The sequence below is a fragment of the Lissotriton vulgaris genome, chromosome 12, assembly GCF_964263255.1.
Source record: "Lissotriton vulgaris chromosome 12, aLisVul1.2, whole genome shotgun sequence".
NCBI classification, from domain to species: domain Eukaryota; kingdom Metazoa; phylum Chordata; class Amphibia; order Caudata; family Salamandridae; genus Lissotriton; species Lissotriton vulgaris.
This window is the reverse complement of record NC_141700.1, coordinates 491,430,677-491,455,975: the sequence shown is the minus strand read 5'-3', so window position 1 is coordinate 491,455,975 and position 25,299 is coordinate 491,430,677. Positions and strand designations below refer to the sequence as shown.

General features: G+C 45.3%; 25 non-coding genes across 25 annotated transcripts; all 25 read right to left on the bottom strand.

Annotated features, from left to right (window-relative positions):
- Positions 1–855: 855 nt before the first annotated feature.
- On the bottom strand, positions 856–970 carry LOC147677077 (U5 spliceosomal RNA). The gene has a single exon (XR_015303084.1). It is a non-coding gene; the product is annotated as a U5 spliceosomal RNA (small nuclear RNA).
- An 897-nt stretch (positions 971–1,867) lies between these two features.
- LOC147677076 (U5 spliceosomal RNA) lies at positions 1,868–1,982 on the bottom strand. Its single transcript, XR_015303461.1, has one exon. It is a non-coding gene; the product is annotated as a U5 spliceosomal RNA (small nuclear RNA).
- An 897-nt stretch (positions 1,983–2,879) lies between these two features.
- LOC147677075 (U5 spliceosomal RNA) lies at positions 2,880–2,994 on the bottom strand. Its single transcript, XR_015303083.1, has one exon. It is a non-coding gene; the product is annotated as a U5 spliceosomal RNA (small nuclear RNA).
- An 897-nt stretch (positions 2,995–3,891) lies between these two features.
- On the bottom strand, positions 3,892–4,006 carry LOC147677074 (U5 spliceosomal RNA). The gene has a single exon (XR_015303081.1). It is a non-coding gene; the product is annotated as a U5 spliceosomal RNA (small nuclear RNA).
- An 897-nt stretch (positions 4,007–4,903) lies between these two features.
- LOC147677073 (U5 spliceosomal RNA) lies at positions 4,904–5,018 on the bottom strand. Its single transcript, XR_015302729.1, has one exon. It is a non-coding gene; the product is annotated as a U5 spliceosomal RNA (small nuclear RNA).
- Positions 5,019–5,915: 897 nt separating this feature from the next.
- Positions 5,916–6,030, bottom strand: LOC147677072 (U5 spliceosomal RNA). Its single transcript, XR_015302823.1, has one exon. It is a non-coding gene; the product is annotated as a U5 spliceosomal RNA (small nuclear RNA).
- An 896-nt stretch (positions 6,031–6,926) lies between these two features.
- LOC147677071 (U5 spliceosomal RNA) lies at positions 6,927–7,041 on the bottom strand. Its single transcript, XR_015303080.1, has one exon. It is a non-coding gene; the product is annotated as a U5 spliceosomal RNA (small nuclear RNA).
- Positions 7,042–7,938: 897 nt separating this feature from the next.
- On the bottom strand, positions 7,939–8,053 carry LOC147677070 (U5 spliceosomal RNA). Its single transcript, XR_015303079.1, has one exon. It is a non-coding gene; the product is annotated as a U5 spliceosomal RNA (small nuclear RNA).
- An 897-nt stretch (positions 8,054–8,950) lies between these two features.
- On the bottom strand, positions 8,951–9,065 carry LOC147677069 (U5 spliceosomal RNA). The gene has a single exon (XR_015303078.1). It is a non-coding gene; the product is annotated as a U5 spliceosomal RNA (small nuclear RNA).
- An 897-nt stretch (positions 9,066–9,962) lies between these two features.
- Positions 9,963–10,077, bottom strand: LOC147677068 (U5 spliceosomal RNA). Its single transcript, XR_015302728.1, has one exon. It is a non-coding gene; the product is annotated as a U5 spliceosomal RNA (small nuclear RNA).
- Positions 10,078–10,974: 897 nt separating this feature from the next.
- LOC147677067 (U5 spliceosomal RNA) lies at positions 10,975–11,089 on the bottom strand. Its single transcript, XR_015302822.1, has one exon. It is a non-coding gene; the product is annotated as a U5 spliceosomal RNA (small nuclear RNA).
- Positions 11,090–11,985: 896 nt separating this feature from the next.
- On the bottom strand, positions 11,986–12,100 carry LOC147677066 (U5 spliceosomal RNA). Its single transcript, XR_015303077.1, has one exon. It is a non-coding gene; the product is annotated as a U5 spliceosomal RNA (small nuclear RNA).
- An 897-nt stretch (positions 12,101–12,997) lies between these two features.
- LOC147677065 (U5 spliceosomal RNA) lies at positions 12,998–13,112 on the bottom strand. Its single transcript, XR_015303076.1, has one exon. It is a non-coding gene; the product is annotated as a U5 spliceosomal RNA (small nuclear RNA).
- Positions 13,113–14,009: 897 nt separating this feature from the next.
- On the bottom strand, positions 14,010–14,124 carry LOC147677064 (U5 spliceosomal RNA). The gene has a single exon (XR_015303075.1). It is a non-coding gene; the product is annotated as a U5 spliceosomal RNA (small nuclear RNA).
- Positions 14,125–15,021: 897 nt separating this feature from the next.
- LOC147677063 (U5 spliceosomal RNA) lies at positions 15,022–15,136 on the bottom strand. Its single transcript, XR_015302821.1, has one exon. It is a non-coding gene; the product is annotated as a U5 spliceosomal RNA (small nuclear RNA).
- An 897-nt stretch (positions 15,137–16,033) lies between these two features.
- LOC147677062 (U5 spliceosomal RNA) lies at positions 16,034–16,148 on the bottom strand. Its single transcript, XR_015303074.1, has one exon. It is a non-coding gene; the product is annotated as a U5 spliceosomal RNA (small nuclear RNA).
- An 897-nt stretch (positions 16,149–17,045) lies between these two features.
- LOC147677061 (U5 spliceosomal RNA) lies at positions 17,046–17,160 on the bottom strand. Its single transcript, XR_015303073.1, has one exon. It is a non-coding gene; the product is annotated as a U5 spliceosomal RNA (small nuclear RNA).
- Positions 17,161–18,057: 897 nt separating this feature from the next.
- Positions 18,058–18,172, bottom strand: LOC147677060 (U5 spliceosomal RNA). The gene has a single exon (XR_015303072.1). It is a non-coding gene; the product is annotated as a U5 spliceosomal RNA (small nuclear RNA).
- An 897-nt stretch (positions 18,173–19,069) lies between these two features.
- Positions 19,070–19,184, bottom strand: LOC147677059 (U5 spliceosomal RNA). Its single transcript, XR_015303070.1, has one exon. It is a non-coding gene; the product is annotated as a U5 spliceosomal RNA (small nuclear RNA).
- Positions 19,185–20,081: 897 nt separating this feature from the next.
- On the bottom strand, positions 20,082–20,196 carry LOC147677058 (U5 spliceosomal RNA). The gene has a single exon (XR_015302747.1). It is a non-coding gene; the product is annotated as a U5 spliceosomal RNA (small nuclear RNA).
- An 897-nt stretch (positions 20,197–21,093) lies between these two features.
- Positions 21,094–21,208, bottom strand: LOC147677057 (U5 spliceosomal RNA). Its single transcript, XR_015303069.1, has one exon. It is a non-coding gene; the product is annotated as a U5 spliceosomal RNA (small nuclear RNA).
- Positions 21,209–22,105: 897 nt separating this feature from the next.
- Positions 22,106–22,220, bottom strand: LOC147677056 (U5 spliceosomal RNA). The gene has a single exon (XR_015303068.1). It is a non-coding gene; the product is annotated as a U5 spliceosomal RNA (small nuclear RNA).
- An 897-nt stretch (positions 22,221–23,117) lies between these two features.
- LOC147677055 (U5 spliceosomal RNA) lies at positions 23,118–23,232 on the bottom strand. The gene has a single exon (XR_015303067.1). It is a non-coding gene; the product is annotated as a U5 spliceosomal RNA (small nuclear RNA).
- An 897-nt stretch (positions 23,233–24,129) lies between these two features.
- Positions 24,130–24,244, bottom strand: LOC147677054 (U5 spliceosomal RNA). Its single transcript, XR_015303066.1, has one exon. It is a non-coding gene; the product is annotated as a U5 spliceosomal RNA (small nuclear RNA).
- Positions 24,245–25,141: 897 nt separating this feature from the next.
- LOC147677053 (U5 spliceosomal RNA) lies at positions 25,142–25,256 on the bottom strand. Its single transcript, XR_015302750.1, has one exon. It is a non-coding gene; the product is annotated as a U5 spliceosomal RNA (small nuclear RNA).
- Positions 25,257–25,299: the final 43 nt, after the last annotated feature.

Below are 25,299 nucleotides of genomic sequence, written 5' to 3'. Positions count from 1 at the left end.
GACCCTATCATTGCGAGGGTGAGGACCTGAGAGGTATTTGCAGCCTCTAAAAAAGAGGGCAAGATCTAGGCCGGTGAGGGAAACAGGATCAAACTTCAGAGTCTCTGCTCACAGCACAGAAAAGCAAAAAGGTGGGCAGTTCCAAGTGTCTGCCTGGGAATATGCAAATTCTTTTTGTACACACCTCAGCTCATTAGGAGGTGTCGGGGCTGCTGGGCAAGGGGAACGGGAAGCGTGAATCAGGCTTTCACTGAAGTGGCACTGTAGGACTTTCGTCCCCAACGATTTTACGCTTTCCCCACCATCCCTCCAATCGATAGGCTGTGAGCCACCACTGTTCTATGCAAATAGCCATGCACTTTAAGTCCCTTTTTCACACGTATTTTCATTAAAGCTGAATATATAAGTATAGATCTGTCTAGGCTGGAGGCACATGAAACAAGACAAACGAGCCCCTTCAAGTGTACCTGAGAGGAATCTGACTCAGGATTGGCCACCCTCTATGGGCACCCCAACAGGCACAAATAACGGGCAAGTCCTATGAAAAGCGCAGCATGACTCTTGGTGCCACCTTTTAAAAGGAGAGTGACGTCTGGCCTCTGGCAGCAGGAATGTTGAGAAAAGAGAAAATACACTGCCTGCTATCGTGCAGTTTCAAGATAGTCAAGGAAAAGCAATCTCATGCACTGCCCAAGCTCTTTCCCATGATGCACCTCTCCTACACTCTGTCTATGCAAATGAGCAAGCAGAGAGATCAGGAATAAAACACCAAGCTCATGTTCCCTTATAACAGTAGCAGACAACTCCTAAATATTCCCCAACTTCTAATGCTTTTCTTTTAAACAAATGATAAACAGCCTCACCTGTGGTAAGGCTTAAAAAAATTGAATAAACTCGTAAATGTTCCTCTCCACGGAAATCTTTAGTAAAAGGCGAAAGATTTTTTCGTTTTGAAGAGAAACCAGAGTAAGTTAGAATATGGCTCTCTGGGGGTTAGAGGCACCAGATCAAAGACCCTATCATTGCGAGGGTGAGGACCTGAGAGGTATTTGCAGCCTCTAAAAAAGAGGGCAAGAACTAGGCCGGTGAGGGAAACAGGATCAAACTTCAGAGTCTCTGCTCACAGCACAGAAAAGCAAAAAGGTGGGCAGTTCCAAGTGTCTGCCTGGGAATATGCAAATTCTTTTTGTACACACCTCAGCTCATTAGGAGGTGTCGGGGCTGCTGGGCAAGGGGAACGGGAAGCGTGAATCAGGCTTTCACTGAAGTGGCACTGTAGGACTTTCGTTCCCAACGATTTTACGCTTTCCCCACCATCCCTCCAATCGATAGGCTGTGAGCCACCACTGTTCTATGCAAATAGCCATGCACTTTAAGTCCCTTTTTCACACGTATTTTCATTAAAGCTGAATATATAAGTATAGATCTGTCTAGGCTGGAGGCACATGAAACAAGACAAACGAGCCCCTTCAAGTGTACCTGAGAGGAATCTGACTCAGGATTGGCCACCCTCTAAGGGCACCCCAACAGGCACAAATAACGGGCAAGTCCTATGAAAAGCGCAGCATGACTCTTGGTGCCACCTTTTAAAAGGAGAGTGACGTCTGGCCTCTGGCAGCAGGAATGTTGAGAAAAGAGAAAATACACTGCCTGCTATCGTGCAGTTTCAAGATAGTCAAGGAAAAGCAATCTCATGCACTGCCCAAGCTCTTTCCCATGATGCACCTCTCCTACACTCTGTCTATGCAAATGAGCAAGCAGAGAGATCAGGAATAAAACACCAAGCTCATGTTCCCTTATAACAGTAGCAGACAACTCCTAAATATTCCCCAACTTCTAATGCTTTTCTTTTAAACAAATGATAAACAGCCTCACCTGTGGTAAGGCTTAAAAAAATTGAATAAACTCGTAAATGTTCCTCTCCACGGAAATCTTTAGTAAAAGGCGAAAAATTTTTTCGTTTTGAAGAGAAACCAGAGTAAGTTAGAATATGGCTCTCTGGGGGTTAGAGGCACCAGATCAAAGACCCTATCATTGCGAGGGTGAGGACCTGAGAGGTATTTGCAGCCTCTAAAAAAGAGGGCAAGAACTAGGCCGGTGAGGGAAACAGGATCAAACTTCAGAGTCTCTGCTCAAAGCACAGAAAAGCAAAAAGGTGGGCAGTTCCAAGTGTCTGCCTGGGAATATGCAAATTCTTTTTGTACACACCTCAGCTCATTAGGAGGTGTCGGGGCTGCTGGGCAAGGGGAACGGGAAGCGTGAATCAGGCTTTCACTGAAGTGGCACTGTAGGACTTTCGTCCCCAACGATTTTACGCTTTCCCCACCATCCCTCCAATCGATAGGCTGTGAGCCACCACTGTTCTATGCAAATAGCCATGCACTTTAAGTCCCTTTTTCACACGTATTTTCATTAAAGCTGAATATATAAGTATAGATCTGTCTAGGCTGGAGGCACATGAAACAAGACAAACGAGCCCCTTCAAGTGTACCTGAGAGGAATCTGACTCAGGATTGGCCACCCTCTAAGGGCACCCCAACAGGCACAAATAACGGGCAAGCCCTATGAAAAGCGCAGCATGACTCTTGGTGCCACCTTTTAAAAGGAGAGTGACGTCTGGCCTCTGGCAGCAGGAATGTTGAGAAAAGAGAAAATACACTGCCTGCTATTGTGCAGTTTCAAGATAGTCAAGGAAAAGCAATCTCATGCACTGCCCAAGCTCTTTCCCATGATGCACCTCTCCTACACTCTGTCTATGCAAATGAGCAAGCAGAGAGATCAGGAATAAAACACCAAGCTCATGTTCCCTTATAACAGTAGCAGACAACTCCTAAATATTCCCCAACTTCTAATGCTTTTCTTTTAAACAAATGATAAACAGCCTCACCTGTGGTAAGGCTTAAAAAAATTGAATAAACTCGTAAATGTTCCTCTCCACGGAAATCTTTAGTAAAAGGCGAAAGATTTTTTCGTTTTGAAGAGAAACCAGAGTAAGTTAGAATATGGCTCTCTGGGGGTTAGAGGCACCAGATCAAAGACCCTATCATTGCGAGGGTGAGGACCTGAGAGGTATTTGCAGCCTCTAAAAAAGAGGGCAAGAACTAGGCCGGTGAGGGAAACAGGATCAAACTTCAGAGTCTCTGCTCACAGCACAGAAAAGCAAAAAGGTGGGCAGTTCCAAGTGTCTGCCTGGGAATATGCAAATTCTTTTTGTACACACCTCAGCTCATTAGGAGGTGTCGGGGCTGCTGGGCAAGGGGAACGGGAAGCGTGAATCAGGCTTTCACTGAAGTGGCACTGTAGGACTTTCGTCCCCAACGATTTTACGCTTTCCCCACCATCCCTCCAATCGATAGGCTGTGAGCCACCACTGTTCTATGCAAATAGCCATGCACTTTAAGTCCCTTTTTCACACGTATTTTCATTAAAGCTGAATATATAAGTATAGATCTGTCTAGGCTGGAGGCACATGAAACAAGACAAACGAGCCCCTTCAAGTGTACCTGAGAGGAATCTGACTCAGGATTGGCCACCCTCTAAGGGCACCCCAACAGGCACAAATAACGGGCAAGTCCTATGAAAAGCGCAGCATGACTCTTGGTGCCACCTTTTAAAAGGAGAGTGACGTCTGGCCTCTGGCAGCAGGAATGTTGAGAAAAGAGAAAATACACTGCCTGCTATCGTGCAGTTTCAAGATAGTCAAGGAAAAGCAATCTCATGCACTGCCCAAGCTCTTTCCCATGATGCACCTCTCCTACACTCTGTCTATGCAAATGAGCAAGCAGAGAGATCAGGAATAAAACACCAAGCTCATGTTCCCTTATAACAGTAGCAGACAACTCCTAAATATTCCCCAACTTCTAATGCTTTTCTTTTAAACAAATGATAAACAGCCTCACCTGTGGTAAGGCTTAAAAAAATTGAATAAACTCGTAAATGTTCCTCTCCACGGAAATCTTTAGTAAAAGGCGAAAGATTTTTTCGTTTTGAAGAGAAACCAGAGTAAGTTAGAATATGGCTCTCTGGGGGTTAGAGGCACCAGATCAAAGACCCTATCATTGCGAGGGTGAGGACCTGAGAGGTATTTGCAGCCTCTAAAAAAGAGGGCAAGAACTAGGCCGGTGAGGGAAACAGGATCAAACTTCAGAGTCTCTGCTCACAGCACAGAAAAGCAAAAAGGTGGGCAGTTCCAAGTGTCTGCCTGGGAATATGCAAATTCTTTTTGTACACACCTCAGCTCATTAGGAGGTGTCGGGGCTGCTGGGCAAGGGGAACGGGAAGCGTGAATCAGGCTTTCACTGAAGTGGCACTGTAGGACTTTCGTCCCCAACGATTTTACGCTTTCCCCACCATCCCTCCAATCGATAGGCTGTGAGCCACCACTGTTCTATGCAAATAGCCATGCACTTTAAGTCCCTTTTTCACACGTATTTTCATTAAAGCTGAATATATAAGTATAGATCTGTATAGGCTGGAGGCACATGAAACAAGACAAACGAGCCCCTTCAAGTGTACCTGAGAGGAATCTGACTCAGGATTGGCCACCCTCTAAGGGCACCCCAACAGGCACAAATAACGTGCAAGTCCTATGAAAAGCGCAGCATGACTCTTGGTGCCACCTTTTAAAAGGAGAGTGACGTCTGGCCTCTGGCAGCAGGAATGTTGAGAAAAGAGAAAATACACTGCCTGCTATCGTGCAGTTTCAAGATAGTCAAGGAAAAGCAATCTCATGCACTGCCCAAGCTCTTTCCCATGATGCACCTCTCCTACACTCTGTCTATGCAAATGAGCAAGCAGAGAGATCAGGAATAAAACACCAAGCTCATGTTCCCTTATAACAGTAGCAGACAACTCCTAAATATTCCCCAACTTCTAATGCTTTTCTTTTAAACAAATGATAAACAGCCTCACCTGTGGTAAGGCTTAATAAAATTGAATAAACTCGTAAATGTTCCTCTCCACGGAAATCTTTAGTAAAAGGCGAAAGATTTTTTCGTTTTGAAGAGAAACCAGAGTAAGTTAGAATATGGCTCTCTGGGGGTTAGAGGCACCAGATCAAAGACCCTATCATTGCGAGGGTGAGGACCTGAGAGGTATTTGCAGCCTCTAAAAAAGAGGGCAAGAACTAGGCCGGTGAGGGAAACAGGATCAAACTTCAGAGTCTCTGCTCAAAGCACAGAAAAGCAAAAAGGTGGGCAGTTCCAAGTGTCTGCCTGGGAATATGCAAATTCTTTTTGTACACACCTCAGCTCATTAGGAGGTGTCGGGGCTGCTGGGCAAGGGGAACGGGAAGCGTGAATCAGGCTTTCACTGAAGTGGCACTGTAGGACTTTCGTCCCCAACGATTTTACGCTTTCCCCACCATCCCTCCAATCGATAGGCTGTGAGCCACCACTGTTCTATGCAAATAGCCATGCACTTTAAGTCCCTTTTTCACACGTATTTTCATTAAAGCTGAATATATAAGTATAGATCTGTCTAGGCTGGAGGCACATGAAACAAGACAAACGAGCCCCTTCAAGTGTACCTGAGAGGAATCTGACTCAGGATTGGCCACCCTCTAAGGGCACCCCAACAGGCACAAATAACGGGCAAGCCCTATGAAAAGCGCAGCATGACTCTTGGTGCCACCTTTTAAAAGGAGAGTGACGTCTGGCCTCTGGCAGCAGGAATGTTGAGAAAAGAGAAAATACACTGCCTGCTATCGTGCAGTTTCAAGATAGTCAAGGAAAAGCAATCTCATGCACTGCCCAAGCTCTTTCCCATGATGCACCTCTCCTACACTCTGTCTATGCAAATGAGCAAGCAGAGAGATCAGGAATAAAACACCAAGCTCATGTTCCCTTATAACAGTAGCAGACAACTCCTAAATATTCCCCAACTTCTAATGCTTTTCTTTTAAACAAATGATAAACAGCCTCACCTGTGGTAAGGCTTAAAAAAATTGAATAAACTCGTAAATGTTCCTCTACACGAAAATCTTTAGTAAAAGGCGAAAGATTTTTTCGTTTTGAAGAGAAACCAGAGTAAGTTAGAATATGGCTCTCTGGGGGTTAGAGGCACCAGATCAAAGACCCTATCATTGCGAGGGTGAGGACCTGAGAGGTATTTGCAGCCTCTAAAAAAGAGGGCAAGAACTAGGCCGGTGAGGGAAACAGGATCAAACTTCAGAGTCTCTGCTCAAAGCACAGAAAAGCAAAAAGGTGGGCAGTTCCAAGTGTCTGCCTGGGAATATGCAAATTCTTTTTGTACACACCTCAGCTCATTAGGAGGTGTCGGGGCTGCTGGGCAAGGGGAACGGGAAGCGTGAATCAGGCTTTCACTGAAGTGGCACTGTAGGACTTTTGTCCCCAACGATTTTACGCTTTCCCCACCATCCCTCCAATCGATAGGCTGTGAGCCACCACTGTTCTATGCAAATAGCCATGCACTTTAAGTCCCTTTTCACACGTATTTTCATTAAAGCTGAATATATAAGTATAGATCTGTCTAGGCTGGAGGCACATGAAACAAGACAAACGAGCCCCTTCAAGTGTACCTGAGAGGAATCTGACTCAGGATTGGCCACCCTCTAAGGGCACCCCAACAGGCACAAATAACGGGCAAGCCCTATGAAAAGCGCAGCATTACTCTTGGTGCCACCTTTTAAAAGGAGAGTGACGTCTGGCCTCTGGCAGCAGGAATGTTGAGAAAAGAGAAAATACACTGCCTGCTATCGTGCAGTTTCAAGATAGTCAAGGAAAAGCAATCTCATGCACTGCCCAAGCTCTTTCCCATGATGCACCTCTCCTACACTCTGTCTATGCAAATGAGCAAGCAGAGAGATCAGGAATAAAACACCAAGCTCATGTTCCCTTATAACAGTAGCAGACAACTCCTAAATATTCCCCAACTTCTAATGCTTTTCTTTTAAACAAATGATAAACAGCCTCACCTGTGGTAAGGCTTAAAAAAATTGAATAAACTCGTAAATGTTCCTCTCCACGGAAATCTTTAGTAAAAGGCGAAAGATTTTTTCGTTTTGAAGAGAAACCAGAGTAAGTTAGAATATGGCTCTCTGGGGGTTAGAGGCACCAGATCAAAGACCCTATCATTGCGAGGGTGAGGACCTGAGAGGTATTTGCAGCCTCTAAAAAAGAGGGCAAGAACTAGGCCGGTGAGGGAAACAGGATCAAACTTCAGAGTCTCTGCTCACAGCACAGAAAAGCAAAAAGGTGGGCAGTTCCAAGTGTCTGCCTGGGAATATGCAAATTCTTTTTGTACACACCTCAGCTCATTAGGAGGTGTCGGGGCTGCTGGGCAAGGGGAACGGGAAGCGTGAATCAGGCTTTCACTGAAGTGGCACTGTAGGACTTTCGTCCCCAACGATTTTACGCTTTCCCCACCATCCCTCCAATCGATAGGCTGTGAGCCACCACTGTTCTATGCAAATAGCCATGCACTTTAAGTCCCTTTTTCACACGTATTTTCATTAAAGCTGAATATATAAGTATAGATCTGTCTAGGCTGGAGGCACATGAAACAAGACAAACGAGCCCCTTCAAGTGTACCTGAGAGGAATCTGACTCAGGATTGGCCACCCTCTAAGGGCACCCCAACAGGCACAAATAACGGGCAAGTCCTATGAAAAGCGCAGCATGACTCTTGGTGCCACCTTTTAAAAGGAGAGTGACGTCTGGCCTCTGGCAGCAGGAATGTTGAGAAAAGAGAAAATACACTGCCTGCTATCGTGCAGTTTCAAGATAGTCAAGGAAAAGCAATCTCATGCACTGCCCAAGCTCTTTCCCATGATGCACCTCTCCTACACTCTGTCTATGCAAATGAGCAAGCAGAGAGATCAGGAATAAAACACCAAGCTCATGTTCCCTTATAACAGTAGCAGACAACTCCTAAATATTCCCCAACTTCTAATGCTTTTCTTTTAAACAAATGATAAACAGCCTCACCTGTGGTAAGGCTTAAAAAAATTGAATAAACTCGTAAATGTTCCTCTCCACGGAAATCTTTAGTAAAAGGCGAAAGATTTTTTCGTTTTGAAGAGAAACCAGAGTAAGTTAGAATATGGCTCTCTGGGGGTTAGAGGCACCAGATCAAAGACCCTATCATTGCGAGGGTGAGGACCTGAGAGGTATTTGCAGCCTCTAAAAAAGAGGGCAAGAACTAGGCCGGTGAGGGAAACAGGATCAAACTTCAGAGTCTCTGCTCACAGCACAGAAAAGCAAAAAGGTGGGCAGTTCCAAGTGTCTGCCTGGGAATATGCAAATTCTTTTTGTACACACCTCAGCTCATTAGGAGGTGTCGGGGCTGCTGGGCAAGGGGAACGGGAAGCGTGAATCAGGCTTTCACTGAAGTGGCACTGTAGGACTTTCGTCCCCAACGATTTTACGCTTTCCCCACCATCCCTCCAATCGATAGGCTGTGAGCCACCACTGTTCTATGCAAATAGCCATGCACTTTAAGTCCCTTTTTCACACGTATTTTCATTAAAGCTGAATATATAAGTATAGATCTGTCTAGGCTGGAGGCACATGAAACAAGACAAACGAGCCCCTTCAAGTGTACCTGAGAGGAATCTGACTCAGGATTGGCCACCCTCTAAGGGCACCCCAACAGGCACAAATAACGGGCAAGTCCTATGAAAAGCGCAGCATGACTCTTGGTGCCACCTTTTAAAAGGAGAGTGACGTCTGGCCTCTGGCAGCAGGAATGTTGAGAAAAGAGAAAATACACTGCCTGCTATCGTGCAGTTTCAAGATAGTCAAGGAAAAGCAATCTCATGCACTGCCCAAGCTCTTTCCCATGATGCACCTCTCCTACACTCTGTCTATGCAAATGAGCAAGCAGAGAGATCAGGAATAAAACACCAAGCTCATGTTCCCTTATAACAGTAGCAGACAACTCCTAAATATTCCCCAACTTCTAATGCTTTTCTTTTAAACAAATGATAAACAGCCTCACCTGTGGTAAGGCTTAAAAAAATTGAATAAACTCGTAAATGTTCCTCTCCACGGAAATCTTTAGTAAAAGGCGAAAGATTTTTTCGTTTTGAAGAGAAACCAGAGTAAGTTAGAATATGGCTCTCTGGGGGTTAGAGGCACCAGATCAAAGACCCTATCATTGCGAGGGTGAGGACCTGAGAGGTATTTGCAGCCTCTAAAAAAGAGGGCAAGAACTAGGCCGGTGAGGGAAACAGGATCAAACTTCAGAGTCTCTGCTCACAGCACAGAAAAGCAAAAAGGTGGGCAGTTCCAAGTGTCTGCCTGGGAATATGCAAATTCTTTTTGTACACACCTCAGCTCATTAGGAGGTGTCGGGGCTGCTGGGCAAGGGGAACGGGAAGCGTGAATCAGGCTTTCACTGAAGTGGCACTGTAGGACTTTCGTTCCCAACGATTTTACGCTTTCCCCACCATCCCTCCAATCGATAGGCTGTGAGCCACCACTGTTCTATGCAAATAGCCATGCACTTTAAGTCCCTTTTTCACACGTATTTTCATTAAAGCTGAATATATAAGTATAGATCTGTCTAGGCTGGAGGCACATGAAACAAGACAAACGAGCCCCTTCAAGTGTACCTGAGAGGAATCTGACTCAGGATTGGCCACCCTCTAAGGGCACCCCAACAGGCACAAATAACGGGCAAGCCCTATGAAAAGCGCAGCATGACTCTTGGTGCCACCTTTTAAAAGGAGAGTGACGTCTGGCCTCTGGCAGCAGGAATGTTGAGAAAAGAGAAAATACACTGCCTGCTATCGTGCAGTTTCAAGATAGTCAAGGAAAAGCAATCTCATGCACTGCCCAAGCTCTTTCCCATGATGCACCTCTCCTACACTCTGTCTATGCAAATGAGCAAGCAGAGAGATCAGGAATAAAACACCAAGCTCATGTTCCCTTATAACAGTAGCAGACAACTCCTAAATATTCCCCAACTTCTAATGCTTTTCTTTTAAACAAATGATAAACAGCCTCACCTGTGGTAAGGCTTAATAAAATTGAATAAACTCGTAAATGTTCCTCTCCACGGAAATCTTTAGTAAAAGGCGAAAGATTTTTTCGTTTTGAAGAGAAACCAGAGTAAGTTAGAATATGGCTCTCTGGGGGTTAGAGGCACCAGATCAAAGACCCTATCATTGCGAGGGTGAGGACCTGAGAGGTATTTGCAGCCTCTAAAAAAGAGGGCAAGAACTAGGCCGGTGAGGGAAACAGGATCAAACTTCAGAGTCTCTGCTCAAAGCACAGAAAAGCAAAAAGGTGGGCAGTTCCAAGTGTCTGCCTGGGAATATGCAAATTCTTTTTGTACACACCTCAGCTCATTAGGAGGTGTCGGGGCTGCTGGGCAAGGGGAACGGGAAGCGTGAATCAGGCTTTCACTGAAGTGGCACTGTAGGACTTTCGTCCCCAACGATTTTACGCTTTCCCCACCATCCCTCCAATCGATAGGCTGTGAGCCACCACTGTTCTATGCAAATAGCCATGCACTTTAAGTCCCTTTTTCACACGTATTTTCATTAAAGCTGAATATATAAGTATAGATCTGTCTAGGCTGGAGGCACATGAAACAAGACAAACGAGCCCCTTCAAGTGTACCTGAGAGGAATCTGACTCAGGATTGGCCACCCTCTAAGGGCACCCCAACAGGCACAAATAACGGGCAAGCCCTATGAAAAGCGCAGCATGACTCTTGGTGCCACCTTTTAAAAGGAGAGTGACGTCTGGCCTCTGGCAGCAGGAATGTTGAGAAAAGAGAAAATACACTGCCTGCTATCGTGCAGTTTCAAGATAGTCAAGGAAAAGCAATCTCATGCACTGCCCAAGCTCTTTCCCATGATGCACCTCTCCTACACTCTGTCTATGCAAATGAGCAAGCAGAGAGATCAGGAATAAAACACCAAGCTCATGTTCCCTTATAACAGTAGCAGACAACTCCTAAATATTCCCCAACTTCTAATGCTTTTCTTTTAAACAAATGATAAACAGCCTCACCTGTGGTAAGGCTTAAAAAAATTGAATAAACTCGTAAATGTTCCTCTACACGAAAATCTTTAGTAAAAGGCGAAAGATTTTTTCGTTTTGAAGAGAAACCAGAGTAAGTTAGAATATGGCTCTCTGGGGGTTAGAGGCACCAGATCAAAGACCCTATCATTGCGAGGGTGAGGACCTGAGAGGTATTTGCAGCCTCTAAAAAAGAGGGCAAGAACTAGGCCGGTGAGGGAAACAGGATCAAACTTCAGAGTCTCTGCTCAAAGCACAGAAAAGCAAAAAGGTGGGCAGTTCCAAGTGTCTGCCTGGGAATATGCAAATTCTTTTTGTACACACCTCAGCTCATTAGGAGGTGTCGGGGCTGCTGGGCAAGGGGAACGGGAAGCGTGAATCAGGCTTTCACTGAAGTGGCACTGTAGGACTTTTGTCCCCAACGATTTTACGCTTTCCCCACCATCCCTCCAATCGATAGGCTGTGAGCCACCACTGTTCTATGCAAATAGCCATGCACTTTAAGTCCCTTTTCACACGTATTTTCATTAAAGCTGAATATATAAGTATAGATCTGTCTAGGCTGGAGGCACATGAAACAAGACAAACGAGCCCCTTCAAGTGTACCTGAGAGGAATCTGACTCAGGATTGGCCACCCTCTAAGGGCACCCCAACAGGCACAAATAACGGGCAAGCCCTATGAAAAGCGCAGCATTACTCTTGGTGCCACCTTTTAAAAGGAGAGTGACGTCTGGCCTCTGGCAGCAGGAATGTTGAGAAAAGAGAAAATACACTGCCTGCTATCGTGCAGTTTCAAGATAGTCAAGGAAAAGCAATCTCATGCACTGCCCAAGCTCTTTCCCATGATGCACCTCTCCTACACTCTGTCTATGCAAATGAGCAAGCAGAGAGATCAGGAATAAAACACCAAGCTCATGTTCCCTTATAACAGTAGCAGACAACTCCTAAATATTCCCCAACTTCTAATGCTTTTCTTTTAAACAAATGATAAACAGCCTCACCTGTGGTAAGGCTTAAAAAAATTGAATAAACTCGTAAATGTTCCTCTCCACGGAAATCTTTAGTAAAAGGCGAAAGATTTTTTCGTTTTGAAGAGAAACCAGAGTAAGTTAGAATATGGCTCTCTGGGGGTTAGAGGCACCAGATCAAAGACCCTATCATTGCGAGGGTGAGGACCTGAGAGGTATTTGCAGCCTCTAAAAAAGAGGGCAAGAACTAGGCCGGTGAGGGAAACAGGATCAAACTTCAGAGTCTCTGCTCACAGCACAGAAAAGCAAAAAGGTGGGCAGTTCCAAGTGTCTGCCTGGGAATATGCAAATTCTTTTTGTACACACCTCAGCTCATTAGGAGGTGTCGGGGCTGCTGGGCAAGGGGAACGGGAAGCGTGAATCAGGCTTTCACTGAAGTGGCACTGTAGGACTTTCGTCCCCAACGATTTTACGCTTTCCCCACCATCCCTCCAATCGATAGGCTGTGAGCCACCACTGTTCTATGCAAATAGCCATGCACTTTAAGTCCCTTTTTCACACGTATTTTCATTAAAGCTGAATATATAAGTATAGATCTGTCTAGGCTGGAGGCACATGAAACAAGACAAACGAGCCCCTTCAAGTGTACCTGAGAGGAATCTGACTCAGGATTGGCCACCCTCTAAGGGCACCCCAACAGGCACAAATAACGGGCAAGTCCTATGAAAAGCGCAGCATGACTCTTGGTGCCACCTTTTAAAAGGAGAGTGACGTCTGGCCTCTGGCAGCAGGAATGTTGAGAAAAGAGAAAATACACTGCCTGCTATCGTGCAGTTTCAAGATAGTCAAGGAAAAGCAATCTCATGCACTGCCCAAGCTCTTTCCCATGATGCACCTCTCCTACACTCTGTCTATGCAAATGAGCAAGCAGAGAGATCAGGAATAAAACACCAAGCTCATGTTCCCTTATAACAGTAGCAGACAACTCCTAAATATTCCCCAACTTCTAATGCTTTTCTTTTAAACAAATGATAAACAGCCTCACCTGTGGTAAGGCTTAAAAAAATTGAATAAACTCGTAAATGTTCCTCTCCACGGAAATCTTTAGTAAAAGGCGAAAGATTTTTTCGTTTTGAAGAGAAACCAGAGTAAGTTAGAATATGGCTCTCTGGGGGTTAGAGGCACCAGATCAAAGACCCTATCATTGCGAGGGTGAGGACCTGAGAGGTATTTGCAGCCTCTAAAAAAGAGGGCAAGAACTAGGCCGGTGAGGGAAACAGGATCAAACTTCAGAGTCTCTGCTCACAGCACAGAAAAGCAAAAAGGTGGGCAGTTCCAAGTGTCTGCCTGGGAATATGCAAATTCTTTTTGTACACACCTCAGCTCATTAGGAGGTGTCGGGGCTGCTGGGCAAGGGGAACGGGAAGCGTGAATCAGGCTTTCACTGAAGTGGCACTGTAGGACTTTCGTCCCCAACGATTTTACGCTTTCCCCACCATCCCTCCAATCGATAGGCTGTGAGCCACCACTGTTCTATGCAAATAGCCATGCACTTTAAGTCCCTTTTTCACACGTATTTTCATTAAAGCTGAATATATAAGTATAGATCTGTCTAGGCTGGAGGCACATGAAACAAGACAAACGAGCCCCTTCAAGTGTACCTGAGAGGAATCTGACTCAGGATTGGCCACCCTCTAAGGGCACCCCAACAGGCACAAATAACGGGCAAGTCCTATGAAAAGCGCAGCATGACTCTTGGTGCCACCTTTTAAAAGGAGAGTGACGTCTGGCCTCTGGCAGCAGGAATGTTGAGAAAAGAGAAAATACACTGCCTGCTATCGTGCAGTTTCAAGATAGTCAAGGAAAAGCAATCTCATGCACTGCCCAAGCTCTTTCCCATGATGCACCTCTCCTACACTCTGTCTATGCAAATGAGCAAGCAGAGAGATCAGGAATAAAACACCAAGCTCATGTTCCCTTATAACAGTAGCAGACAACTCCTAAATATTCCCCAACTTCTAATGCTTTTCTTTTAAACAAATGATAAACAGCCTCACCTGTGGTAAGGCTTAAAAAAATTGAATAAACTCGTAAATGTTCCTCTCCACGGAAATCTTTAGTAAAAGGCGAAAGATTTTTTCGTTTTGAAGAGAAACCAGAGTAAGTTAGAATATGGCTCTCTGGGGGTTAGAGGCACCAGATCAAAGACCCTATCATTGCGAGGGTGAGGACCTGAGAGGTATTTGCAGCCTCTAAAAAAGAGGGCAAGAACTAGGCCGGTGAGGGAAACAGGATCAAACTTCAGAGTCTCTGCTCACAGCACAGAAAAGCAAAAAGGTGGGCAGTTCCAAGTGTCTGCCTGGGAATATGCAAATTCTTTTTGTACACACCTCAGCTCATTAGGAGGTGTCGGGGCTGCTGGGCAAGGGGAACGGGAAGCGTGAATCAGGCTTTCACTGAAGTGGCACTGTAGGACTTTCGTTCCCAACGATTTTACGCTTTCCCCACCATCCCTCCAATCGATAGGCTGTGAGCCACCACTGTTCTATGCAAATAGCCATGCACTTTAAGTCCCTTTTTCACACGTATTTTCATTAAAGCTGAATATATAAGTATAGATCTGTCTAGGCTGGAGGCACATGAAACAAGACAAACGAGCCCCTTCAAGTGTACCTGAGAGGAATCTGACTCAGGATTGGCCACCCTCTAAGGGCACCCCAACAGGCACAAATAACGGGCAAGCCCTATGAAAAGCGCAGCATGACTCTTGGTGCCACCTTTTAAAAGGAGAGTGACGTCTGGCCTCTGGCAGCAGGAATGTTGAGAAAAGAGAAAATACACTGCCTGCTATTGTGCAGTTTCAAGATAGTCAAGGAAAAGCAATCTCATGCACTGCCCAAGCTCTTTCCCATGACGCACCTCTCCTACACTCTGTCTATGCAAATGAGCAAGCAGAGAGATCAGGAATAAAACACCAAGCTCATGTTCCCTTATAAAAGTAGCAGACAACTCCTAAATATTCCCCAACTTCTAATGCTTTTCTTTTAAACAAATGATAAACAGCCTCACCTGTGGTAAGGCTTAAAAAAATTGAATAAACTCGTAAATGTTCCTCTACACGAAAATCTTTAGTAAAAGGCGAAAGATTTTTTCGTTTTGAAGAGAAACCAGAGTAAGTTAGAATATGGCTCTCTGGGGGTTAGAGGCACCAGATCAAAGACCCTATCATTGCGAGGGTGAGGACCTGAGAGGTATTTGCAGCCTCTAAAAAAGAGGGCAAGAACTAGGCCGGTGAGGGAAACAGGATCAAACTTCAGAGTCTCTGCTCAAAGCACAGAAAAGCAAAAAGGTGGGCAGTTCCAAGTGTCTGCCTGGGAATATGCAAATTCTTTTTGTACACACCTCAGCTCATTAGGAGGTGTCGGGGCTGCTGGGCAAGGGGAACGGGAAGCGTGAATCAGGCTTTCACTGAAGTGGCACTGTAGGACTTTTGTCCCCAACGATTTTACGCTTTCCCCACCATCCCTCCAATCGATAGGCTGTGAGCCACCACTGTTCTATGCAAATAGCCATGCACTTTAAGTCCCTTTTCACACGTATTTTCATTAAAGCTGAATATATAAGTATAGATCTGTCTAGGCTGGAGGCACATGAAACAAGACAAACGAGCCCCTTCAAGTGTACCTGAGAGGAATCTGACTCAGGATTGGCCACCCTCTAAGGGCACCCCGAACGGGCACAAATAACGGGCAAGCCCTATGAAAAGCGCAGCATGACTCTTGGTGCCACCTTTTAAAAGGAGAGTGACGTCTGGCCTCTGGCAGCAGGAATGTTGAGAAAAGAGAAAATACACTGCCTGCTATCGTGCAGTTTCAAGATAGTCAAGGAAAAGCAATCTCATGCACTGCCCAAGCTCTTTCCCATGATGCACCTCTCCTACACTCTGTCTATGCAAATGAGCAAGCAGAGAGATCAGGAATAAAACACCAAGCTCATGTTCCCTTATAACAGTAGCAGACAACTCCTAAATATTCCCCAACTTCTAATGCTTTTCTTTTAAACAAATGATAAACAGCCTCACCTGTGGTAAGGCTTAAAAAAATTGAATAAACTCGTAAATGTTCCTCTCCACGGAAATCTTTAGTAAAAGGCGAAAGATTTTTTCGTTTTGAAGAGAAACCAGAGTAAGTTAGAATATGGCTCTCTGGGGGTTAGAGGCACCAGATCAAAGACCCTATCATTGCGAGGGTGAGGACCTGAGAGGTATTTGCAGCCTCTAAAAAAGAGGGCAAGAACTAGGCCGGTGAGGGAAACAGGATCAAACTTCAGAGTCTCTGCTCACAGCACAGAAAAGCAAAAAGGTGGGCAGTTCCAAGTGTCTGCCTGGGAATATGCAAATTCTTTTTGTACACACCTCAGCTCATTAGGAGGTGTCGGGGCTGCTGGGCAAGGGGAACGGGAAGCGTGAATCAGGCTTTCACTGAAGTGGCACTGTAGGACTTTCGTCCCCAACGATTTTACGCTTTCCCCACCATCCCTCCAATCGATAGGCTGTGAGCCACCACTGTTCTATGCAAATAGCCATGCACTTTAAGTCCCTTTTTCACACGTATTTTCATTAAAGCTGAATATATAAGTATAGATCTGTATAGGCTGGAGGCACATGAAACAAGACAAACGAGCCCCTTCAAGTGTACCTGAGAGGAATCTGACTCAGGATTGGCCACCCTCTAAGGGCACCCCAACAGGCACAAATAACGGGCAAGTCCTATGAAAAGCGCAGCATGACTCTTGGTGCCACCTTTTAAAAGGAGAGTGACGTCTGGCCTCTGGCAGCAGGAATGTTGAGAAAAGAGAAAATACACTGCCTGCTATCGTGCAGTTTCAAGATAGTCAAGGAAAAGCAATCTCATGCACTGCCCAAGCTCTTTCCCATGATGCACCTCTCCTACACTCTGTCTATGCAAATGAGCAAGCAGAGAGATCAGGAATAAAACACCAAGCTCATGTTCCCTTATAACAGTAGCAGATAACTCCTAAATATTCCCCAACTTCTAATGCTTTTCTTTTAAACAAATGATAAACAGCCTCACCTGTGGTAAGGCTTAAAAAAATTGAATAAACTCGTAAATGTTCCTCTCCACGGAAATCTTTAGTAAAAGGCGAAAGATTTTTTCGTTTTGAAGAGAAACCAGAGTAAGTTAGAATATGGCTCTCTGGGGGTTAGAGGCACCAGATCAAAGACCCTATCATTGCGAGGGTGAGGACCTGAGAGGTATTTGCAGCCTCTAAAAAAGAGGGCAAGAACTAGGCCGGTGAGGGAAACAGGATCAAACTTCAGAGTCTCTGCTCAAAGCACAGAAAAGCAAAAAGGTGGGCAGTTCCAAGTGTCTGCCTGGGAATATGCAAATTCTTTTTGTACACACCTCAGCTCATTAGGAGGTGTCGGGGCTGCTGGGCAAGGGGAACGGGAAGCGTGAATCAGGCTTTCACTGAAGTGGCACTGTAGGACTTTCGTCCCCAACGATTTTACGCTTTCCCCACCATCCCTCCAATCGATAGGCTGTGAGCCACCACTGTTCTATGCAAATAGCCATGCACTTTAAGTCCCTTTTTCACACGTATTTTCATTAAAGCTGAATATATAAGTATAGATCTGTCTAGGCTGGAGGCACATGAAACAAGACAAACGAGCCCCTTCAAGTGTACCTGAGAGGAATCTGACTCAGGATTGGCCACCCTCTAAGGGCACCCCAACAGGCACAAATAACGGGCAAGCCCTATGAAAAGCGCAGCATGACTCTTGGTGCCACCTTTTAAAAGGAGAGTGACGTCTGGCCTCTGGCAGCAGGAATGTTGAGAAAAGAGAAAATACACTGCCTGCTATCGTGCAGTTTCAAGATAGTCAAGGAAAAGCAATCTCATGCACTGCCCAAGCTCTTTCCCATGATGCACCTCTCCTACACTCTGTCTATGCAAATGAGCAAGCAGAGAGATCAGGAATAAAACACCAAGCTCATGTTCCCTTATAACAGTAGCAGACAACTCCTAAATATTCCCCAACTTCTAATGCTTTTCTTTTAAACAAATGATAAACAGCCTCACCTGTGGTAAGGCTTAAAAAAATTGAATAAACTCGTAAATGTTCCTCTCCACGGAAATCTTTAGTAAAAGGCGAAAGATTTTTTCGTTTTGAAGAGAAACCAGAGTAAGTTAGAATATGGCTCTCTGGGGGTTAGAGGCACCAGATCAAAGACCCTATCATTGCGAGGGTGAGGACCTGAGAGGTATTTGCAGCCTCTAAAAAAGAGGGCAAGAACTAGGCCGGTGAGGGAAACAGGATCAAACTTCAGAGTCTCTGCTCACAGCACAGAAAAGCAAAAAGGTGGGCAGTTCCAAGTGTCTGCCTGGGAATATGCAAATTCTTTTTGTACACACCTCAGCTCATTAGGAGGTGTCGGGGCTGCTGGGCAAGGGGAACGGGAAGCGTGAATCAGGCTTTCACTGAAGTGGCACTGTAGGACTTTCGTCCCCAACGATTTTACGCTTTCCCCACCATCCCTCCAATCGATAGGCTGTGAGCCACCACTGTTCTATGCAAATAGCCATGCACTTTAAGTCCCTTTTTCACACGTATTTTCATTAAAGCTGAATATATAAGTATAGATCTGTCTAGGCTGGAGGCACATGAAACAAGACAAACGAGCCCCTTCAAGTGTACCTGAGAGGAATCTGACTCAGGATTGGCCACCCTCTAAGGGCACCCCAACAGGCACAAATAACGGGCAAGTCCTATGAAAAGCGCAGCATGACTCTTGGTGCCACCTTTTAAAAGGAGAGTGACGTCTGGCCTCTGGCAGCAGGAATGTTGAGAAAAGAGAAAATACACTGCCTGCTATCGTGCAGTTTCAAGATAGTCAAGGAAAAGCAATCTCATGCACTGCCCAAGCTCTTTCCCATGATGCACCTCTCCTACACTCTGTCTATGCAAATGAGCAAGCAGAGAGATCAGGAATAAAACACCAAGCTCATGTTCCCTTATAACAGTAGCAGACAACTCCTAAATATTCCCCAACTTCTAATGCTTTTCTTTTAAACAAATGATAAACAGCCTCACCTGTGGTAAGGCTTAAAAAAATTGAATAAACTCGTAAATGTTCCTCTCCACGGAAATCTTTAGTAAAAGGCGAAAGATTTTTTCGTTTTGAAGAGAAACCAGAGTAAGTTAGAATATGGCTCTCTGGGGGTTAGAGGCACCAGATCAAAGACCCTATCATTGCGAGGGTGAGGACCTGAGAGGTATTTGCAGCCTCTAAAAAAGAGGGCAAGAACTAGGCCGGTGAGGGAAACAGGATCAAACTTCAGAGTCTCTGCTCACAGCACAGAAAAGCAAAAAGGTGGGCAGTTCCAAGTGTCTGCCTGGGAATATGCAAATTCTTTTTGTACACACCTCAGCTCATTAGGAGGTGTCGGGGCTGCTGGGCAAGGGGAACGGGAAGCGTGAATCAGGCTTTCACTGAAGTGGCACTGTAGGACTTTCGTCCCCAACGATTTTACGCTTTCCCCACCATCCCTCCAATCGATAGGCTGTGAGCCACCACTGTTCTATGCAAATAGCCATGCACTTTAAGTCCCTTTTTCACACGTATTTTCATTAAAGCTGAATATATAAGTATAGATCTGTCTAGGCTGGAGGCACATGAAACAAGACAAACGAGCCCCTTCAAGTGTACCTGAGAGGAATCTGACTCAGGATTGGCCACCCTCTAAGGGCACCCCAACAGGCACAAATAACGGGCAAGTCCTATGAAAAGCGCAGCATGACTCTTGGTGCCACCTTTTAAAAGGAGAGTGACGTCTGGCCTCTGGCAGCAGGAATGTTGAGAAAAGAGAAAATACACTGCCTGCTATCGTGCAGTTTCAAGATAGTCAAGGAAAAGCAATCTCATGCACTGCCCAAGCTCTTTCCCATGATGCACCTCTCCTACACTCTGTCTATGCAAATGAGCAAGCAGAGAGATCAGGAATAAAACACCAAGCTCATGTTCCCTTATAACAGTAGCAGACAACTCCTAAATATTCCCCAACTTCTAATGCTTTTCTTTTAAACAAATGATAAACAGCCTCACCTGTGGTAAGGCTTAAAAAAATTGAATAAACTCGTAAATGTTCCTCTCCACGGAAATCTTTAGTAAAAAGCGAAAGATTTTTTCGTTTTGAAGAGAAACCAGAGTAAGTTAGAATATGGCTCTCTGGGGGTTAGAGGCACCAGATCAAAGACCCTATCATTGCGAGGGTGAGGACCTGAGAGGTATTTGCAGCCTCTAAAAAAGAGGGCAAGAACTAGGCCGGTGAGGGAAACAGGATCAAACTTCAGAGTCTCTGCTCACAGCACAGAAAAGCAAAAAGGTGGGCAGTTCCAAGTGTCTGCCTGGGAATATGCAAATTCTTTTTGTACACACCTCAGCTCATTAGGAGGTGTCGGGGCTGCTGGGCAAGGGGAACGGGAAGCGTGAATCAGGCTTTCACTGAAGTGGCACTGTAGGACTTTCGTCCCCAACGATTTTACGCTTTCCCCACCATCCCTCCAATCGATAGGCTGTGAGCCACCACTGTTCTATGCAAATAGCCATGCACTTTAAGTCCCTTTTTCACACGTATTTTCATTAAAGCTGAATATATAAGTATAGATCTGTCTAGGCTGGAGGCACATGAAACAAGACAAACGAGCCCCTTCAAGTGTACCTGAGAGGAATCTGACTCAGGATTGGCCACCCTCTAAGGGCACCCCAACAGGCACAAATAACGGGCAAGTCCTATGAAAAGCGCTGCATGACTCTTGGTGCCACCTTTTAAAAGGAGAGTGACGTCTGGCCTCTGGCAGCAGGAATGTTGAGAAAAGAGAAAATACACTGCCTGCTATCGTGCAGTTTCAAGATAGTCAAGGAAAAGCAATCTCATGCACTGCCCAAGCTCTTTCCCATGATGCACCTCTCCTACACTCTGTCTATGCAAATGAGCAAGCAGAGAGATCAGGAATAAAACACCAAGCTCATGTTCCCTTATAACAGTAGCAGAAAACTCCTAAATATTCCCCAACTTCTAATGCTTTTCTTTTAAACAAATGATAAACAGCCTCACCTGTGGTAAGGCTTAAAAAAATTGAATAAACTCGTAAATGTTCCTCTCCACGGAAATCTTTAGTAAAAGGCGAAAGATTTTTTCGTTTTGAAGAGAAACCAGAGTAAGTTAGAATATGGCTCTCTGGGGGTTAGAGGCACCAGATCAAAGACCCTATCATTGCGAGGGTGAGGACCTGAGAGGTATTTGCAGCCTCTAAAAAAGAGGGCAAGAACTAGGCCGGTGAGGGAAACAGGATCAAACTTCAGAGTCTCTGCTCAAAGCACAGAAAAGCAAAAAGGTGGGCAGTTCCAAGTGTCTGCCTGGGAATATGCAAATTCTTTTTGTACACACCTCAGCTCATTAGGAGGTGTCGGGGCTGCTGGGCAAGGGGAACGGGAAGCGTGAATCAGGCTTTCACTGAAGTGGCACTGTAGGACTTTCGTCCCCAACGATTTTACGCTTTCCCCACCATCCCTCCAATCGATAGGCTGTGAGCCACCACTGTTCTATGCAAATAGCCATGCACTTTAAGTCCCTTTTTCACACGTATTTTCATTAAAGCTGAATATATAAGTATAGATCTGTCTAGGCTGGAGGCACATGAAACAAGACAAACGAGCCCCTTCAAGTGTACCTGAGAGGAATCTGACTCAGGATTGGCCACCCTCTAAGGGCACCCCAACAGGCACAAATAACGGGCAAGCCCTATGAAAAGCGCAGCATGACTCTTGGTGCCACCTTTTAAAAGGAGAGTGACGTCTGGCCTCTGGCAGCAGGAATGTTGAGAAAAGAGAAAATACACTGCCTGCTATCGTGCAGTTTCAAGATAGTCAAGGAAAAGCAATCTCATGCACAGCCCAAGCTCTTTCCCATGATGCACCTCTCCTACACTCTGTCTATGCAAATGAGCAAGCAGAGAGATCAGGAATAAAACACCAAGCTCATGTTCCCTTATAACAGTAGCAGAAAACTCCTAAATATTCCCCAACTTCTAATGCTTTTCTTTTAAACAAATGATAAACAGCCTCACCTGTGGTAAGGCTTAAAAAAATTGAATAAACTCGTAAATGTTCCTCTCCACGGAAATCTTTAGTAAAAGGCGAAAGATTTTTTCGTTTTGAAGAGAAACCAGAGTAAGTTAGAATATGGCTCTCTGGGGGTTAGAGGCACCAGATCAAAGACCCTATCATTGCGAGGGTGAGGACCTGAGAGGTATTTGCAGCCTCTAAAAAAGAGGGCAAGAACTAGGCCGGTGAGGGAAACAGGATCAAACTTCAGAGTCTCTGCTCAAAGCACAGAAAAGCAAAAAGGTGGGCAGTTCCAAGTGTCTGCCTGGGAATATGCAAATTCTTTTTGTACACACCTCAGCTCATTAGGAGGTGTCGGGGCTGCTGGGCAAGGGGAACGGGAAGCGTGAATCAGGCTTTCACTGAAGTGGCACTGTAGGACTTTCGTCCCCAACGATTTTACGCTTTCCCCACCATCCCTCCAATTGATAGGCTGTGAGCCACCACTGTTCTATGCAAATAGCCATGCACTTTAAGTCCCTTTTTCACACGTATTTTCATTAAAGCTGAATATATAAGTATAGATCTGTCTAGGCTGGAGGCACATGAAACAAGACAAACGAGCCCCTTCAAGTGTACCTGAGAGGAATCTGACTCAGGATTGGCCACCCTCTAAGGGCACCCCAACAGGCACAAATAACGGGCAAGCCCTATGAAAAGCGCAGCATGACTCTTGGTGCCACCTTTTAAAAGGAGAGTGACGTCTGGCCTCTGGCAGCAGGAATGTTGAGAAAAGAGAAAATACACTGCCTGCTATCGTGCAGTTTCAAGATAGTCAAGGAAAAGCAATCTCATGCACTGCCCAAGCTCTTTCCCATGATGCACCTCTCCTACACTCTGTCTATGCAAATGAGCAAGCAGAGAGATCAGGAATAAAACACCAAGCTCATGTTCCCTTATAACAGTAGCAGACAACTCCTAAATATTCCCCAACTTCTAATGCTTTTCTTTTAAACAAATGATAAACAGCCTCACCTGTGGTAAGGCTTAAAAAAATTGAATAAACTCGTAAATGTTCCTCTCCACGGAAATCTTTAGTAAAAGGCGAAAGATTTTTTCGTTTTGAAGAGAAACCAGAGTAAGTTAGAATATGGCTCTCTGGGGGTTAGAGGCACCAGATCAAAGACCCTATCATTGCGAGGGTGAGGACCTGAGAGCTATTTGCAGCCTCTAAAAAAGAGGGCAAGAACTAGGCCGGTGAGGGAAACAGGATCAAACTTCAGAGTCTCTGCTCACAGCACAGAAAAGCAAAAAGGTGGGCAGTTCCAAGTGTCTGCCTGGGAATATGCAAATTCTTTTTGTACACACCTCAGCTCATTAGGAGGTGTCGGGGCTGCTGGGCAAGGGGAACGGGAAGCGTGAATCAGGCTTTCACTGAAGTGGCACTGTAGGACTTTCGTCCCCAACGATTTTACGCTTTCCCCACCATCCCTCCAATCGATAGGCTGTGAGCCACCACTGTTCTATGCAAATAGCCATGCACTTTAAGTCCCTTTTTCACACGTATTTTCATTAAAGCTGAATATATAAGTATAGATCTGTCTAGGCTGGAGGCACATGAAACAAGACAAACGAGCCCCTTCAAGTGTACCTGAGAGGAATCTGACTCAGGATTGGCCACCCTCTAAGGGCACCCCAACAGGCACAAATAACGGGCAAGCCCTATGAAAAGCGCAGCATGACTCTTGGTGCCACCTTTTAAAAGGAGAGTGACGTCTGGCCTCTGGCAGCAGGAATGTTGAGAAAAGAGAAAATACACTGCCTGCTATCGTGCAGTTTCAAGATAGTCAAGGAAAAGCAATCTCATGCACTGCCCAAGCTCTTTCCCATGATGCACCTCTCCTACACTCTGTCTATGCAAATGAGCAAGCAGAGAGATCAGGAATAAAACACCAAGCTCATGTTCCCTTATAACAGTAGCAGACAACTCCTAAATATTCCCCAACTTCTAATGCTTTTCTTTTAAACAAATGATAAACAGCCTCACCTGTGGTAAGGCTTAAAAAAATTGAATAAACTCGTAAATGTTCCTCTCCACGGAAATCTTTAGTAAAAGGCGAAAGATTTTTTCGTTTTGAAGAGAAACCAGAGTAAGTTAGAATATGGCTCTCTGGGGGTTAGAGGCACCAGATCAAAGACCCTATCATTGCGAGGGTGAGGACCTGAGAGGTATTTGCAGCCTCTAAAAAAGAGGGCAAGAACTAGGCCGGTGAGGGAAACAGGATCAAACTTCAGAGTCTCTGCTCACAGCACAGAAAAGCAAAAAGGTGGGCAGTTCCAAGTGTCTGCCTGGGAATATGCAAATTCTTTTTGTACACACCTCAGCTCATTAGGAGGTGTCGGGGCTGCTGGGCAAGGGGAACGGGAAGCGTGAATCAGGCTTTCACTGAAGTGGCACTGTAGGACTTTCGTCCCCAACGATTTTACGCTTTCCCCACCATCCCTCCAATCGATAGGCTGTGAGCCACCACTGTTCTATGCAAATAGCCATGCACTTTAAGTCCCTTTTTCACACGTATTTTCATTAAAGCTGAATATATAAGTATAGATCTGTCTAGGCTGGAGGCACATGAAACAAGACAAACGAGCCCCTTCAAGTGTACCTGAGAGGAATCTGACTCAGGATTGGCCACCCTCTAAGGGCACCCCAACAGGCACAAATAACGGGCAAGTCCTATGAAAAGCGCAGCATGACTCTTGGTGCCACCTTTTAAAAGGAGAGTGACGTCTGGCCTCTGGCAGCAGGAATGTTGAGAAAAGAGAAAATACACTGCCTGCTATCGTGCAGTTTCAAGATAGTCAAGGAAAAGCAATCTCATGCACTGCCCAAGCTCTTTCCCATGATGCACCTCTCCTACACTCTGTCTATGCAAATGAGCAAGCAGAGAGATCAGGAATAAAACACCAAGCTCATGTTCCCTTATAACAGTAGCAGACAACTCCTAAATATTCCCCAACTTCTAATGCTTTTCTTTTAAACAAATGATAAACAGCCTCACCTGTGGTAAGGCTTAAAAAAATTGAATAAACTCGTAAATGTTCCTCTCCACGGAAATCTTTAGTAAAAGGCGAAAGATTTTTTCGTTTAGAAGAGAAACCAGAGTAAGTTAGAATATGGCTCTCTGGGGGTTAGAGGCACCAGATCAAAG